The 17,274-nt window shown below is 32.8% G+C and overlaps 1 non-coding gene across 1 annotated transcript; it reads left to right on the top strand.

Moving 5' to 3' along the window:
• The first annotated feature begins 530 nt into the window (after positions 1–530).
• On the top strand, positions 531–637 carry LOC125589363. Its single transcript, XR_007325552.1, has one exon. It is a non-coding gene; the product is annotated as a small nucleolar RNA R71 (small nucleolar RNA).
• The last annotated feature ends 16,637 nt before the right edge of the window (positions 638–17,274 follow it).

Here is a 17,274-nt window from a genome sequence, read left to right as displayed (position 1 = left end):
GTTGTTGTCCTTTGTTGTGGAAACCAGGATGAGTGGTTTGCTGAGGTTGGTAGTTGGCTTGCTGGTTGTATCTAGGCTGATAACCACTCTGTTGGTTGTTGGGGTAAGATCTCTGTTGGTAGTTGTTGTACTGAAAGTTTGGCTCTTTCTTGTACCAGCTACCATTGTTGTTGATGAAGCACATCTCTTCTTGCCCTTCCAAACCATCAACTTCCTGGACAACAGGTGTGGCTTCTTGGTTTGGGTTACCAACAAAGTGCAGCTGCTCCTGGGTGGTCTTATCAGCAATGAGAATATCAATCTTATCCTGGAGAGCGTTTAACTCCTTCCTCGTCTGCTTGTCATTTGTTATACTGCTTCTGTCGTGGTCTCTGCTGTAGACTGCATCACTCTTGACCATGTTGTCTACCAGCTGCTCTGCATCCTCCTCTGTTCTTCCCAAGAAGAACCCATTGCTAGCTGTATCCAATCTGGTTCTGTACTTAGGAAGAGCTCCTCTGTAGAATGTGCTCAGCAGGCTTTCCTTAGAGAATCCATGATGAGGGCATTGAGCTTGTTAGCCTTTGAATCTCCCCCAGGCTTCACTGAATCCTTCCAAGCCTTTCTGTTGAAAGCTGGAGATCTCATTTCTCAGCTTAGCAGTTCTTAAAGTAGAGAAGAACTTCTCCAAGAAAGCTTTCTTGCAGTCATCCCAAGTGGTGATAGAGTCGCTTGGTAGAGACTTCTCCCACTGTCATGCCTTATCCCCCAAAGAGAAAGGGAATAACTTTAGCTTTAAGGGATCCTCAGACACACCATTGGTTTTTGACAACCCACAGTAGCTGTCGAACCTGTCCAAGTGATCGAATGGATCCTCCAAAGCCAAGCCATGATATTTGTTGTTCTCTATCACGTTGAGGAGTCCTGACTTGATCTCAAAGTTGTTGGCTGCCACAGCGGGTGCTCGGATTCCCAATCTATGGCCATGAATGTTGGGGGGGTCGTAAGTGCCAATGGGTCGAGCTGCTCGCTGTTGGTTTTGTGGAACGTTGTTAGCTCCATTGACGCCCGCATCATTTTGAGGTATGTCACCCATATCAGTGTCCAATCTCTGCAATTGAGCCTGTTGCTCTTCTTCTCTTCTCTTTCTAGCACACTATCTTTCTAAAGCTCTGATGTCTGCAGCTCTTGGAACTAGGTTTGATGGACCCCTGCTCCGCAAGTTCATACACGTGTAGATTAAAGGGAGGTGAAGAAAGAGAATCAGTAACAAAAGAAAATAAAAATGACTTAGTCTCAAGCAAGTGTCTAAATCTCAATGTTCAAATCTACTCAGAATTTGGCAACTGCGCCAATTTGATGTTAGGAGTTTTCAAGGCTCCTAAGACAAATGTTGTAGTATAAATGATTGTCGAACCAATTCTAAGGGAATTCGAAGCAATGAGAATGCAAGTATTCACTCAATCTAAGTGCAACCAGTGATTTCAAATGATTTCTAAGCTAATGAATAAAGCTGATTCAGTTTCAGAATAAAGCTGATTCAGTTTCAGAATAATAAAAGCGGTAAATGAGTTGACTTTCTTAACTAAGAAAAATGAGAACTCATGGGCATAGGAATTAGACCTTGGGTGATCAAGTTTCGAACTAAGGATGGCAGACGAACAATCAAACTATCAATCTTAAGCTTAGACACGATTCTAAACAAACTCTATGTCTAGATGAATGTTCATTTACTAACACATTTCAAACAACAAATATCTTTGGTTGAATAATATGGAAGCAATCATTACTAACAGGTCTAAGGCTATCTTAGCACATCTAACAACAAATGTCTATGGCAAAATATGGTAAAAGGTTAGAAGAGTTGTTTCAGGCATTTCATCGAACACCTTTTGGGTGGGAAATGCCTAAAGATCAACTTTTGAGAAGCTAACTCAGAAGATGCATTATGATTACACTACAAGAAAACAGCAAGGATTCTGAGGGAAAAAATCGTCGGAATTTCGTCGGAATATCGTTATACCGACGACATACCGACGAAACAAGTCCTCGGAATTTCTTCCTTCCTCGGAAATCCCTCGGAATTTTTCGACGGAATTCCGAGGAAACAAATTTCCGAGGATCACTAGTTTGTCGGAAATCTCCACGGAATATACCGAGGGAGAACTTCCTCGGGATATTTCCTCGGAAGTTCATCGATCGATGCGTTTTTGGACATATATACATCGATCGATAGGAATATACCGAGGGACACGTTCCTCAGAATATTCCGAGGAATATGTCCCTCGGTATATTCCGAGGAACATGTCCCTCGGTATATACCGAGGGAACGGTTCCTCGGTATATTCCGAGGAACAGGTCCCTCGGTATATTCTGAACCTTTTTTTATAAACAGATCGATCGATGGATTTATGTCCAAAAACGCATCGATCGATCGAGTAAAAAATATAATTAATTTCCTCGGAATGTAAAAAATATTAATTTTTTTTAAAAAAATAAAATTTCTGAAATTTAAATTCAAAAATATGAAATTAAAATTAAAATTGAAATCATATTAATTAATATTCAAAGTTTCACAAATAAAAATAAAACATTCCGAGTTTTTGGAAAAAAAAAAAACTACGGGTCTGGCACGTCCGGGAACACCTCGTTCGGGTACATCCTCTGCATCATCTCCATCATTTGCTGGTTCAGCCTCCTCTGTGCCTCATAGCCCGCCTGTTGAGCCGCCATCTGGGTCTCCAACAAAGATATACGATCATCTTCGTCCTTCAACTGAGCCGTAAGTACTTCTGGATCAACAAAGGGCGGTGGTGCAGAAGAAGGAGGAACCGACCGGGTGCGACAACCCAAACCGACCAAACGTCCCTTCTTATTTGGAACCGACTGAATAGAAAATAGCCAAATTTACAAATTTAAACCAAGAAATAAATGAATTGAACTTTTTTTAAAAAAAAGAACTTACGGATTCAACGATTTCGTTGATTCGAAACCGGGACAAGTTGGTCGAAGCCGTCGAAGCGTCATCCTCGGTTTGAAGCTGAGACACTTCGTCTACCACCTGAGTTTGGACCAGGTCGACCACGTCCCTCACAAGACCGTCATCAATCTGGCCGGTCTTTTTGTTGGTATACGCCCTCCTCATTAGGGCGAGATCATCAACCGGCTCGCCATCATTTTCTTCCGCCTTGAAAAAAAACATAAATTAAAGAAACATTAGAAATTATAAAAAATGCACAATAAATTAAAATTCTGAAACTCAAATAATTGAAGAAAAAGCTGTTGAACTTAGCATGCGATCTCCCAGAGTGGCAATAGACTGAGCACTCAAGTTATGCTTGTAGATGCCCTTCCCTTTACGGTTGCTCCTGCGGTTGGTGGAGTTGGTGGAAGAAGTTTCTTTCGTCTCTTCCTTATCCCAATGCGCACACAACTCCTTCCAGACCGTGTCGTTCATCGACTTTGAGACCTTTTAATATAAAAAAAAAATAGTTTAATAAATTAAAAAATGGTTTAATAAATTAAAAAATTGTTTAATAAATTAAATCGAACCTTATTGATTTCCCACTTCTTCTTCCACTCGTGTATCTGCTTCCCATTGTTGTCCATAACTTTATGGACGAAGTGGTGATAGATAAAGATCGTCTCATCGGAATTCCAGTTGAACTCTTGCTGAAAAAAAAACACAATTAGTAGAAAATTTATATTAAAGATTAAAAATATAAGTAAAAAATTAGAATACTTACTGCAAACTGACGAAACCACAGAACCTGCTTGTCGGTAGGGAAGTGAGTGAAAGTCGGATGTCCCCTGTCGAGGGCCGAGTACATCATACGGTTGATCCATCCGCTGATCCCGTTCCCGGATCGGTTGAACCTAATAAAAAGAAAAAACGGTTAATATTGAATCCAAATTTAAAGAAAAAAAAATGTTTAATTACCATGTTTGACCCCGTCCATGTGGATACGGAGTGAGATACGGAAGATGGTCACGACCGGACTGTTGAACCAACTCCGCAACACGCATCACTCCCGGAGGACCCGGAGGAACAGGAGCGGATGCAGCAGCGGGAGCGAGAGGAGCAGGAGCGGGTGCAGCAGAGGGAGATGTATGGTTGGAGCAGTGGGGCGAAGGGGAATCCTGAAAATGGCTGGAATCCCGAGACTGGCTCCCCGTACCACCACGACCACGACGCTGTCGAGGCCGGGTCTGATCATCATGAGACCTGTAAATTAAAAAAATATATTTAATAAATACAGAAATATATAAATTAAATTTTTTTAAAAAAAATCCCAAATAATTTAATCACAAAAAAAGATTTATAGATATTAAAAATATTTAATAAATATATAAAAATAGTTCAAATAAACAAAAAATAGTTTTAATAAATAAAAAATAGTTTAATAATTACAAAAAATAGTTTTAATAATAATAATATATATATATATATTAAAAATATTTTTAAATCCCAAATAATAGTTTTTAATCACAAAAAAAGTTTTATAGATATTAAAAATGTTTTGTAAAATTCAAAAAATTGAATTTATATACAAAAAAGATTTTGTAAAATCCAAAAAATCGAATTTATATAGAAAAATCGTTTTGTAAAATACAAAAATTGATTTTATATACAAAAATCGATTTTATAAATACAAAAAAAATAAAAAAAATAATAAAAAAAATTCTAAATCAATTCAACAAAACAAATTATTCAACCAAATCACAATTCTAAACCTATTATACAACCAAATCACAATCCTAACCAATCACCCTAACAAAAATCTATCAAAACTACACAAAAACCTAACAAATAGAACATAAGAGAGTGGGATAGGGTCCTTACATGATTTGTGTAAGAGAAGGGGGAGATCGCCGGAGATATCGTCGGATTTCAGGGGGAAATCGCCGGAGAGAAGAGAGGAGTCGCGCAGAGGAAGAAGAGAGAAATGGGGAAGAAGAAGGGGCTCGTGGTTATAAAACCTAGGGTCCGACGGACATTATCCGTCGGAATTCTAATTTCAATTTTCACGAAATATTTGCCCGGTAAAATGAAAATATTCCGAGGAAATACCGAGGAACTAGTGTTTGGGGTTTCAAAACATCAATTTTTTTTGCCGTATTTCATTTCTTATACAATTGTAATGCATACCATTGAGGATTCTTTGTATAGATGAGCATAAACCATGAAATAACAAATTTCAAAACTAATTGAAAGTATTCCCTTTACCGTTCATTAAAAGGTATAAGTGTTTCTCTTATGTTGTGGGATTTCGTTCATACAATCGGAAAAGTGTTAATTATACGGTAAGGAACAAATTTTTGACTTCATAATGAACGTAAGACACTTAATAAGGGTTATATAGGTGTTATTCAAACCGCAAAACGTTGTTTTCGGTTTAAAAACCCTATTTCCTCGGAATTTCCTCGGATTATTCCGAGGGAATTCCGAGGAAACCCTCTTCTTCCTCGGAATTCCGTCGCAATATTCCGAGGAAATTCCGAGGAACTAGTGTTTGGGGTTTCAATACGTCAATTTTTTTTTGTATAAACGGATCGATCGATGTATATATATCCAAAAACGCATCGATCGATCACTAAGATGGACCAAAGCGTAAGAATGTGGTCGATCGATTAGATTATCCCATCGATCGATGGAGAATATCAAGCGTTCCTCGTAATGTCCTCGGAAAATCTTGTAAGTTTTTTTATAAACGGATCGATCGATGTATATATATCCAAAAACGCATCGATCGATCACTATGATGGACCAAAGCGTAAGAATGTGATCGATCGATTAGATTATCCCATCGATCGATGGAGAATCTCAAGTGTTCCTCGGAAAATCTTGTAAGTTTTTTTATAAACGGATCGATCAATGTATATATATCCGAAAACGCATCGATCGATCACTAAGATGGACCAAAGCGTAACAATGTGATCGATCGATTAGATTATCTCATCGATCGATGGAGAATCTCAAGTGTTCCTCGGAATGTCCTCGGAAAATCTTGTAAATTTTTTTATAAACGGATCGATCGATGGATATTTGTTCAAAAACGCATCGATCGATCACTAAGATGGACCAAAGCGTAACAATGTGATCGATCGATCCGTATTTGTTCAAAAACGCATTGATCGATGTGTGTGCGGGAAGCAGAATTATAAGGCAAAACCCAAACTTTTTGGATCTAAACCTCAGAACTCTCATCCCCTCCGATTTCCCCTATAATTCGCCCCCCCCCCCCCCTTTCTCTCTCTATAATCATCCGATTTGAACAATTTTGGGCTCTATTCCCCTTGATTTTTCGAGCTCTACCTGATTAGAGCAAGGACATCTTAACATACCTGTTTTTTCTTCCGGTTGTCGGTGAACTAACCCCATGAATTCGGTTATACCTCGTTGGTATTCTTCCGTAAGCAATCTCGTGTTCGGATCCAAATGAGGTCGATCGATCCAAGAACGAAAATAATTTGAAGAAGACATATTTTTTATTAATCAAATTCGTGTGTAAATAGAGTAAGAGGGAGGATGAAGATATGGAGTGAATGAAGAGGAAGAGGAGTGCTTGTATTTATAGTTTAAATCCTGCCGACAGACCGAGGAAATTCCGACGGAATTCCGACGGAAAAGGCTAGTTCGTCGGAATTTCCTCGGAATTTTGTAAAATCCCCCAGCGGCTCTCCAACGGCTATAATATTTCCTCGGAATTCATCGGTTTTTTCCGAGGAACCCATTTTTCCTCGGAATTTCCTCAGAATATTCCGACGGATTGATATTTCCTCGGAATTCCGTCGGTATATTTCGAGGAAATTCCGAGGAACCCCAATTTTGTGTTTCCTCGGAATTTCCTCGGAAATTCCTCGGGATATTTCGAGGATTTCATTTTCCGTCGGAATGTCCGTCAGAATACCGCTGTTTTTTGTAGTGTTACTCTACTAGCAAGGTTTTGGAATGATCTACACTAAAATATCCTAGCTCTAACCTAATCACCCTTAATCTTCCTAACCCATGAATTCAAATGGTGATTACTCACTACTCTTCATGATTCCTCTTAAACCCATTTTGGATTTCAGATTCATCATACAGAGGGATACAACAATGAATTGGAAACACAGAATTGCAATAACTAGATGAACAAAAATGATTCAAGAGATGAACTTTCCAAAGGTTTTTCTTAAGAAGAAAAGATAATCTGCCTGGTGGCTACCAAAGGTACTTAAAACATAGGTTTTGAAAAGTAAAAACGTGCATAATGAAATGACCAAAATGCCCTTGAGAAAACATGAATTCGGCCAACAAATAGACGCGGAGCGACCTCGGCATGTCGCTCCGACAAGTCGCTCTGGGCTTTGGGAGCGACCTCAGTGGGTCGCTTTGAGAGGTCGCTCCAGCTCCATTGTGTTGTCGTCACGCGATAGAAATGCGAGCGACCTCGGGGTGTCACTCTGGCCAAGTCGCTCTGGGCTTCGGGAGCGACCTGGAGTGGTCACTCTGATAGGTCGCTCCGGGTCAGTTTTCGGCTTCCACCGGGATGAAATGGCGAGCGACTTCTCGGGGTCGCTCCAGCGAGGTCGCTCTGAGAGGTAGTTTGGAGCGACCTCATGGCGTCGCTCCGTGATGTCGCTCTTATGCTCTGCTCGTCCAATGATCACCTACATCACCTCTTTTGAGCTCCAAATGCATCCAAATGTCTCCAACAACTCCATGTGGTACTCCAATACATAATAAAGACTCATGTATGAAAAATGCAACCTAAACATGGCTAAATCCTAGTCTATATGATCAAAATGCACATGGGTGAATGAATAAGACAATAGAAATATGCAAGATATCATTTATCGAGCTGCGTTATTTATCTTTTGGAATTATCACGGAAAAAAAAAAGTTTTCAGTCACAGAATCAGGGATTCAAGAGTCTCCTATTATAGTTGCAATCAAACGTGTGGTGCTTAGATATTGACATAAACCCGTTCAATATGATTGTGTGTCTATGTTAATAATTAAATTTGGAAAAGTTTTATATATTTGAGAAAAATCTTTCTTTGGCAGGTAAGACTAAACGACAAGTGGGGCAAAAGCGGCTGTTCTTGAGCCATTCCAAGATGCATCCGGTGTGGAAGTGATGCTGACATGGCAAACTAGAGGCAGCTGATCCAACCGGCAAGTCTTCTAAACAGATTGCGCAACAGATCTTCTCCTCTATCCGTGATATCTTTAAACTTCTTACTGCACTCTCACTCGCAGGCTCAAAGTGTATTTGATGAATGGCAATATCAGCCCGGGGAAAGGTATACCTCAGGGTTTTGTCGTCATCCATATAAATCCGGGCGACATGCTTCCAGCCCTCCTCATGATCAACTACGATAGAGTCGGAGTCCCAAACTCCGTCGTATTGATCAGCTTTGATGATCCGATGGTCCTGATCGATTTTGATGCCCCTGCGAATGTTGTGATAGTGATCAACCCTCACCAAGACATTCATATACAGCGTTAACAATCCACCTGACCGACACTTGAAGAGAATGAGTTCATTATAAAGACAATTCATGGACGATACTATGAATTTTCCATCTTCCTCGCTTATTCCTGATGTCGTCAAAGTTTCAAGTATGACTTGTCTTGAACGCCCTTCGATAACAGGAATCGAGAGATAGACCCGTGTCCTTACACAACCCTTACGGGATCCACGTCCCTCTTCAACTATGGACATCTCAAGAATCGCTCCTAACTTTGTCTTTCCTGCTTCAAGTTTTAGATTGTATCTCTGCCGGCAATGCACTCGAGAAATCGGACGAGCAAGACCGACCTCCCCATTCTCCTCCATCGTTTGATTGTTTTTTCTTTGTTTTTTCTTTGTTTTTTGCTTTGCTTTGGCACCCTTCGGTTAGTATATATAAGAATATATATTTTAGGGTGTTCCTTTTCTTTTTTTTTTTTGGTAACAATTTAGGGTTTTCCTTTTCTATTCGACATTTGAATTTTTGTTTCCTATTTCCTTTTTTTTTTCCATTGTGATTCTCCTTTTTTCTTTTTAGTTTACTAAACAAAATTTTCTCCTTAGAATATTATCAAATCTATATTATAATGATTGAGTTTTTGCTCTTTCTTCGGTGCGACACGTCAGCATTTCGTGGGTCCCCACTTTTAAAAAGTGTGAAAAAGTGTCAAGTCCATGGCTCGAATCCGGGTTATCGAGATATAAACACCAACATTTATACCACTAAACTAAAGGATACTTTGTACATTGATGGCCGAAACCTATATTATAATGATTGAGTTTTTGCCCTCTCCTCATCGCGCCACGTCAGCATTTTGTGGGTCCCACTTTTAAAAAGTGTGAAAAAGTGTCAAGTCCATGGCTCGAACCCGGGTTATTGAGATATAAACACCAACATTTATACCACTAAACTAAAGGATACTTTGTACATTGAGGGCCGAAACTAATATATATTTATGAAGGTCGAAAACTCTTGCTTCTTCGGCTTTCTCTGTGGGCTGGGCCTAGGGAAGGAAAATAATATAGATTGTTTTTAATTGATTTCTTGATTCTTTGTTGAATAATATTATTTGTAGATTCTGTGATTCATGATTTTATTCCCGCCGGACGTGCTAATCATTACATGCCATCTTTGAAAGCCGGTTCCATTGTGTAAGTCGATCATTTTGAGGTTGATAGGTGCTCAAGCATGTACAAGATAACTGATCATTCATTCCTCATTCGTTTCATCTCACCAACTATTATTGATGAAGTCATCACGGATGCTCCTAAGATCAATCTCCAGTCATAATTAGATTGTTCGACAATTTTCAAGTGATTGCGAACACAAACCTAGAACTCTCAGGTATATTATCATATTGCATCTGGGTTTATATTATGTTTTGATATCATAATTGATATATAAACTCGCAGATGTGGTTGGGCAAATCCGTTCTGTCCAGGGCTCTGACCTTACCAAAGAAACAACCCGAGTCGTTATCCGTCTCCTCATTGATCCGTAACAAACAATCAACACACAATTTCCTTTATATTATTATGTATATTGTGCTAACATCATAATCAAAAATATTTCCCACCCAAAATATGTGGTCGTCTATTTATCTCCATTACTTATCAAACTAATTTTACACAAACCTTTATTTTACAGCTTAAAAGAAACCACAACATCCCAAACAATCAAAACACCAAAAACTAGAATTCCAAAAAAGACAAATCATTAATGATCACCTCTCTTTTTTGTCTAATCTTAGAAATAAACTTCAAAACAAATATACCAAATCAATCACCTCAACCAAAACTCAACGACACATACATCGAGTCAGCTAAAAAAATACAAACTACACGACCAACTATTTAACAATTTACAAACTTACTTTCGCAAAGAAGAAGATGAAAACGACATCAGTGAAATTACCTAAACAAAAAAACAGAGTAAATTACGAACTCTGATAAATACAACTAACAATGATTTTTGTTTACATATTACCCATCAAATAAAAGAGAAACAAACACAACCAAACCAGAAGATACAAGATAAAATCCTGACAGACACAAAGAAGACAACAACATCTTCACCTGCTCACTCCTCTTGTCTTATAAAAACAGCTTACATGCCCAATGTCAACAGGTCAATGTTATTGTTTTCTTATGAGAAATACATAAATTCGTTTAAAACCCATTAAGGCCTAAATACTCAGAATTGTCACTCATTTTATAGTTATTTCTACAAGTCTTCATGTATTTGTTTTAAAGGTCCGGTAAGAGCAACAAGTTTAAAAATAAAAAAGAAACATATAACAAACATAATAAGGATAATAAAAATTATTACTTAATGCACAAAACTTACGCAACTAAACTGGAGAAAAAAATATCCAGAAACAAAGGGTACTCTCAACAACTTTAATATAATTTATGTACTCTTAATAGTACAAGAAACAAATTAAAAAGACAAACAAACAATAAGTCTCAGTGACACAGCAAACAACACCACGAACTATATCAATCACATTACTAACACAGTTTAGTACTTCGTAAGTGGAGAACAATGCATACACAATTCATCATCACAACTCTAACCCTATAACAATAAAAAAACTTGAAAAACAACTCAAAACGTAAAATTCACAATTACAATAATCATAGCAATTCTTGAGATGAAACAAAAACTTTGTCCACGAACTCCGCGCTTGCGCGGGGGCAATGTCCCTAGTATCTTATAATAAGTTAGAAATTAAAAGAGAATTTGGGTTGCGGCTTGATATTATAAAGAGAAATACCTGCACCTTGATATTATAAAGAGAAATACCTTTGCATAACACTTTTTTTTTTGTCACAAATATAATATACTAGGTGATTATCCCGTGCTCATGCACGGACATAAATATTTATAAAATTAATGTACTATAATTAATTGATATTTACTTTTGATTTTAAATCAATTTATAATTTATTTTTATAGATTTATATTAATAATATTATATTATTTTAATTAGACATACGGTTTTGGACATGTTATATCACCTATGTTTGGTTGTTTTTGGGTCAACAATCGATTTGTCTATAGCTTGTGTATATTGAATTGCATCTATTTCTATGAATTCAGCTATAATATTTTATTCTAAATATAGCTAATTTCTTAGATATAAAAATATATTTTAGCAAGATTTTGTATAAATGTAATAGATATTGTCCTTAGAATTAAATAAAAAATAAACCGAAGTGTTTGATTCAAAATTACATAAATAAATATAATGATAATATTATGAAGTCTGAGACATATATGTAAAACTATCTTGTAACAATTAGTTAACTTTTGTTTTTTATTTATTAATATGTTTTGAGTCATCCTGTAATTTATATGCATAAAAATACATAGATTCTTATTATTGAATTATATTTTATTGTAGCTAGATTTTTGATTTCGTATATAAGTTGGATTAGTTGATTCACTTATGTTGTGAGTAAATTGAGTTACATATATTCTTTCAAATTCAAACTCAAGTATAATTATTTTGATTCTAATAAAGTCAAATCAAATTAGTTTTATTTCTAGCTTAAATATGCATGTATTTTAATAATATTTATCAAAAATTTATTTTAATTTTTTTAAAATATTAGAAAATAAAAGGAGGATCATAAGAAATTACATACATAAGTATAGCTGATTAATTTTTGTAAGCTCATGAACGAATATCAATATTTACAATAATTAAAATATTTATAACTTCTAAATACTTGTATACCTTAGATTTATTGAAAGGTAAACTAGAATTTATTTTAAATAATCTTGAAAATGAGAATTCAGATTTGTTTGGGTATTTTGATTATAGGCATATTAAGTTCCACAAACATAAAGAAAACATAAACTTAAAAAGAAACTAAATAATAAGATTTTTTTAATAATAATAAAAGATAATATATATATATACCTCATTAAAAGTATATGCTATTTAAAATTATTTTGTAATTATTCTATCAAAATATGCTTGTCATAAAAAAATATTTTTAGGTTCCATTTTTAATATATCTTAAAAATCAGCACTAAAATTGTGATAGTTTCTGCGAAATCATATTATATAAGTAAAATATACCTTAAACCTCGAAACATCAACTCTAAACCCTAAACCCTAAACCCTAAGCCTTCAAATCTAAACCCTAAAACATCAAATCTAAACCCTAAACATAAACCCTAAACCCTAAATCTAAACTTAAAACATCAACTTTAAACCCTAAATCATCAACTCTAAACCCTAAACCCCGAAACATCAAATCTAAACCCTAAACCCTAAACCTTCAAATCTAAACCATAAAACATCAACTCTAACCCTTAAACGTAAACCCTAAACCCTATATTTTCTGAAATTAAAACCCTAAACCCTAAAATCCTAAACCCTAAAATCCTAAACCTTCAAATCTAAACCCTAAAACATCATCTCTAAATCCTAAACGTAAACCCTAAACCCTAAAACCCTAAACCTTCAAATCTAAACCCTAAAACATCAACTCTAGGGTTTAGGTTTAGGGTTTAAAATTTAGGGTTTAGAGTTGAAGGTTTAGGGTTTAGGGTTTAGAGTTGATGTTTTAGGGTTTAGGGTTAATTTTTTTAGGGTTTAGGGTTTAGGGTTTAGTGTTGATAGTTTAGGGTTTAGTGATGAAGGTTTAGGGTTTAGAGTTGAAGTTTAGGGTTTAGGGTTTAGAGTTGATGCTTTATGGTTTAGAGTCGAAGGTTTAGGGTTTAGGGTTTAGAGTTGATGTTTCAGGGTTTAGGGTTTAGAGTTTATGTTTCAGGGTTTAGGGTTTAGGGTTTAGGGTTCATATTTAATAAAAAAAAGGTTTATGATTGATGGTTTAGGGTTTAGAGTTGAACTTTAAGGTTTAGGGTTTGAATTTCGAAATAGTATAATTCGAAAAAAATAAAAAAATAAAAAAAACTATTTTTTATTTTTTTAGATTTTTATTTATTTATTATATATATAAAGAACAAGGAAATAAAAGTCTTTTGCCACTTAATGAAGAAGATATTTTTGGAAATGTCTCATTAGTAGTTGTAAAAATGAAAAGTGGTAAACATGTAATTTTCCTTTTATGTTATTTAATTATTTTTACGTAATCATCTAAGAAAATAGATAGATATAAAGAAATATTTCTATTACTTAAAAAATATATTTATTTTATATTGTATAAAGTAAGTTTTAAAGGAATAATATTTATTTTTTAATATCGAAAATATCTTTGTAAACTTTGTTTTTTATGAAATCACATTATATAAAATATATTTTTGCTTTTATTGTCATCAATATTTTTGTTTTCATCGAAGAAAAACAAATATATACAGTAAGTATTTTTATTACTTTGAAATTATATTTTTGTTATGTAAAAATATGTTTAAATGGAATATTATTATTTTATGAAATTTTCTTTTTAATATAATCATATTATATATACATATATTTTCGTTTTTAAATCCATTTTAAACTTTTTAAATGTTTTTTATTATATATGTTATTTGTAAAAAAGTAAAAAGGAAACTAATTAAAATTTTACTAATAGTATTTAAATTTAATACTTTAAATTCATTAAAGGTACTTCTGTAAATAACCGTCGTAAAAACGAACGTGAACGCGAAGCGTAGGAAATTGACTTCTCAGATAAAATAATATTATAGAGATAATGATCAAATTGATCAAAATATTTTAATTAAAAGGTAAATATACAATTATACTCTTAGGGTTAACTAATTTAAACCTTAGGGTTTATGGTTAAAATGGGGGGTTTTAGGATTGAAGTTTAAATTTTGATAAAATAAAAAATAAATATTAAAAATTTGAAAAAAAAATAGTTTCAAAAGCATTTTTGGAATTTCAAAAAGAAAATTTGAAAAAAAAAATCAAAACAAAAAATTATAAAAAGTTCGAATTTGAAAACATATAATTCGAAACTATAGAAATTTATTTTATTTTATTTACCTATCTATGATATAATTGTCTTTTGCCACTTAAATGAAAATTTTTGGTTATTATCCTCTTTGGAAATCTTTTTTTATGAAAAAAACTTAAAAAGATCTATTCAGGAGAATTGCCCTATTATAAAACCATACAGTAAATTTCTATATTTGAAAAGGGCAATAATAATTTGATAAGATTAAAGTAAGATTACAATATATTTCTTTAGGTAAAAAAAAGAGACTACAATATAACCTTTATCCAGTACGCTTTTACTTTGATGATAATAAATAAACTTGTTGATTACAAATTTAATTTTGGGACCCCAATGATATCTCTATTACTTATAAAATAATAAATAATATAAATTCAAACATCTCATGTATATTAATTCTGGAGCATTACAACATGTTTTCGTAACCACGTGTCATCACTAAGATAATTCTTAAAATCCTAAGAAAATAAGTTGGTCCATATAAATATATATATTACATTTTTAATTAAATTAACTATCAAATTGATTAGTAGTGTACAAAATAATATTCTCAATTTTTTTCTTAAATAAAAGTTATAGAATTATCCAATATGATTAACATATATATATGACAATTAATGATAATGAATCATACATATTTGATAATTATTTTTGTATCATATCTTTTTTTTTAATTTTATATTATTAAAAGAAATTAAAAAAATCATATCAAGCATATAATAACAAAATTATTTTTTTTCTCCTATATGTTATTTTTTGATATTTTAAAACGACTGTAAACTACTAAAAATGGTAAAAGTCTCACACGAAAAATTTGTGATCAATAGTATTTTGTTCAAGTAAGATATAAATGATCATAAATCGTATGAATATGAAGTCTCATTAGTTGATGTTCATAATATATATACATATCATTAAAATTAAATTGTCGACTATATGAAAATATATAAATATGTTAATTTTAAATTTTGAATTGAAAAATTATTGAGATATTAATATTTTAATTTTGAAATTTATATTGAAAAATTTCACATAAATATTTTTTGTGATTAACGGTTTAAATTTTTGTCACATCAAATATAAAAATATTAATAAAATTATATGAGTATGAAGTGTCAATAATAAATATTTATATTAAAATATTATATATATATATATATATATGTCAATATCACTAAAGTTTAATTATATACCATGTAAAATAAATAAAATGGTTGTTTTGATTTATTTACCAGAAACATAGGTTGTAATAAATGAAAGGTATTGATTTTGATTTATGAACTTATTCTAATGTATATAATTTTATGTATACAAATTATTTTTTAAATATGTGGTTTCTAATATGTTATTTGATCTTGACAATCTCAGAAATACACTTCTTCAAATCGAAGTGATTTTTAATATTGGAAGCACTATATATATATGATTTTATTCAGATTAAATAATTTAGTCTTGATTTTTTATTCATAAAAAGCTTTTAATGAAATATCATAACAATATTCTAATTACTTGCTTTTGAGTTTGTTCGAAGAATGAGAGATTTGATCATTCGTCTAATATTTGTTTCTCCGTAATACCATATCTAGTCATTATAATTGTAAGAACTAGACCCTAATCCGCGCGCCAGCGCGGATATGAATTTTCGCTTTATGGTTATTTATTTAACTAAATGATATATTTGTAATATTTGATGTATTATATTCACCAAGTAAATAATTTTTTTGGCATCTTAAACCATCTATTTATGATGAATATTCGATATCATATACAAAATTGAACAAATAGACGTAATTAGAGAATTGTAGACGATATATAAAAACAATGGTTATTAATGTAAAATATGAAGAAATATTATATCATGACTTAGTATGACATAAAAGATTATAAATTAGTTATACATGTTTAAAAAAAATAAAGTAATTTTTAAACTTCTATGAAAAATTTAACATATAAAAAAGGGTGATGAATTAGTCATCAAATTGTAAATAATTTCATACTTTTGTTAATAATAAATTATTTATAGTCTTTGTTTTTCGTCAAGATAATTATTAAATGTCCATAACATTAATATGTTAAAAGACCATATTATGAAAGCCCATGTTGTAACCGTTTTTTTCCGGGAAGTGTAACAAAAAAAATTACATTTAACTCTTCGTTTTGTTTAAGTTATGTGTCGGTAAAAGATTAAAAAAAATCTCTCTATCTTTTTCAATGTTCAATTTGAAGCTTATTACGCGAAAATCATACGCAAATATAGACAATTGGTTGGAATCTCTATATCTTTATATTCTTATAAATTTTAAATTTATTGTCTCCTCTTCTGCAAGCAAATCAATTACCGAAGTAATAGATCAATTGGTTGGAATCAAATCTATTCTTATAATTATTGTAATTATGGTTACAATTTCTATATTTAATAGGTACATTAAAGATACGACTTTGAAGATATTTTGTATTGATTAATAGAAGATATTGGATTTTGAGTTTGTATTTATTGATTTATTTTTTTATAAAGCTTAGAAAATCAGTGGGATGATTGGTTGGTTGATACATCCAATAAAGAAAACGAAAACTATAGGTGGTTTGACTATTGTACATCGATCGATGCATGATGTAAGTTGACTATATAAAACTTGAGCATGATCATTTCAAATTAAAGTATAGGTAGGTTATATGCATTTGTTATATTGTAGTTAATATATTTTAAATATTACATAAGTCAAGTGATTCATGTTTTCGTAAAAATAAAATTCAAGTTCATTATTGGGCAGTACTCGCCCGTAATAAGCTACGTTAAATATGATGTATTTTTAGGTTCATTTAATGACATTAAGTTTAAATTTCATTAAGGAAAACTCAT

The sequence above is a fragment of the Brassica napus genome, chromosome C6 (assembly GCF_020379485.1).
Source record: "Brassica napus cultivar Da-Ae chromosome C6, Da-Ae, whole genome shotgun sequence".
Classification (NCBI taxonomy): Eukaryota; Viridiplantae; Streptophyta; class Magnoliopsida; order Brassicales; family Brassicaceae; genus Brassica; species Brassica napus.
The sequence above is the reverse complement of the archived record's forward strand: the minus strand, read 5'-3'. Positions and strand labels throughout refer to the sequence as shown.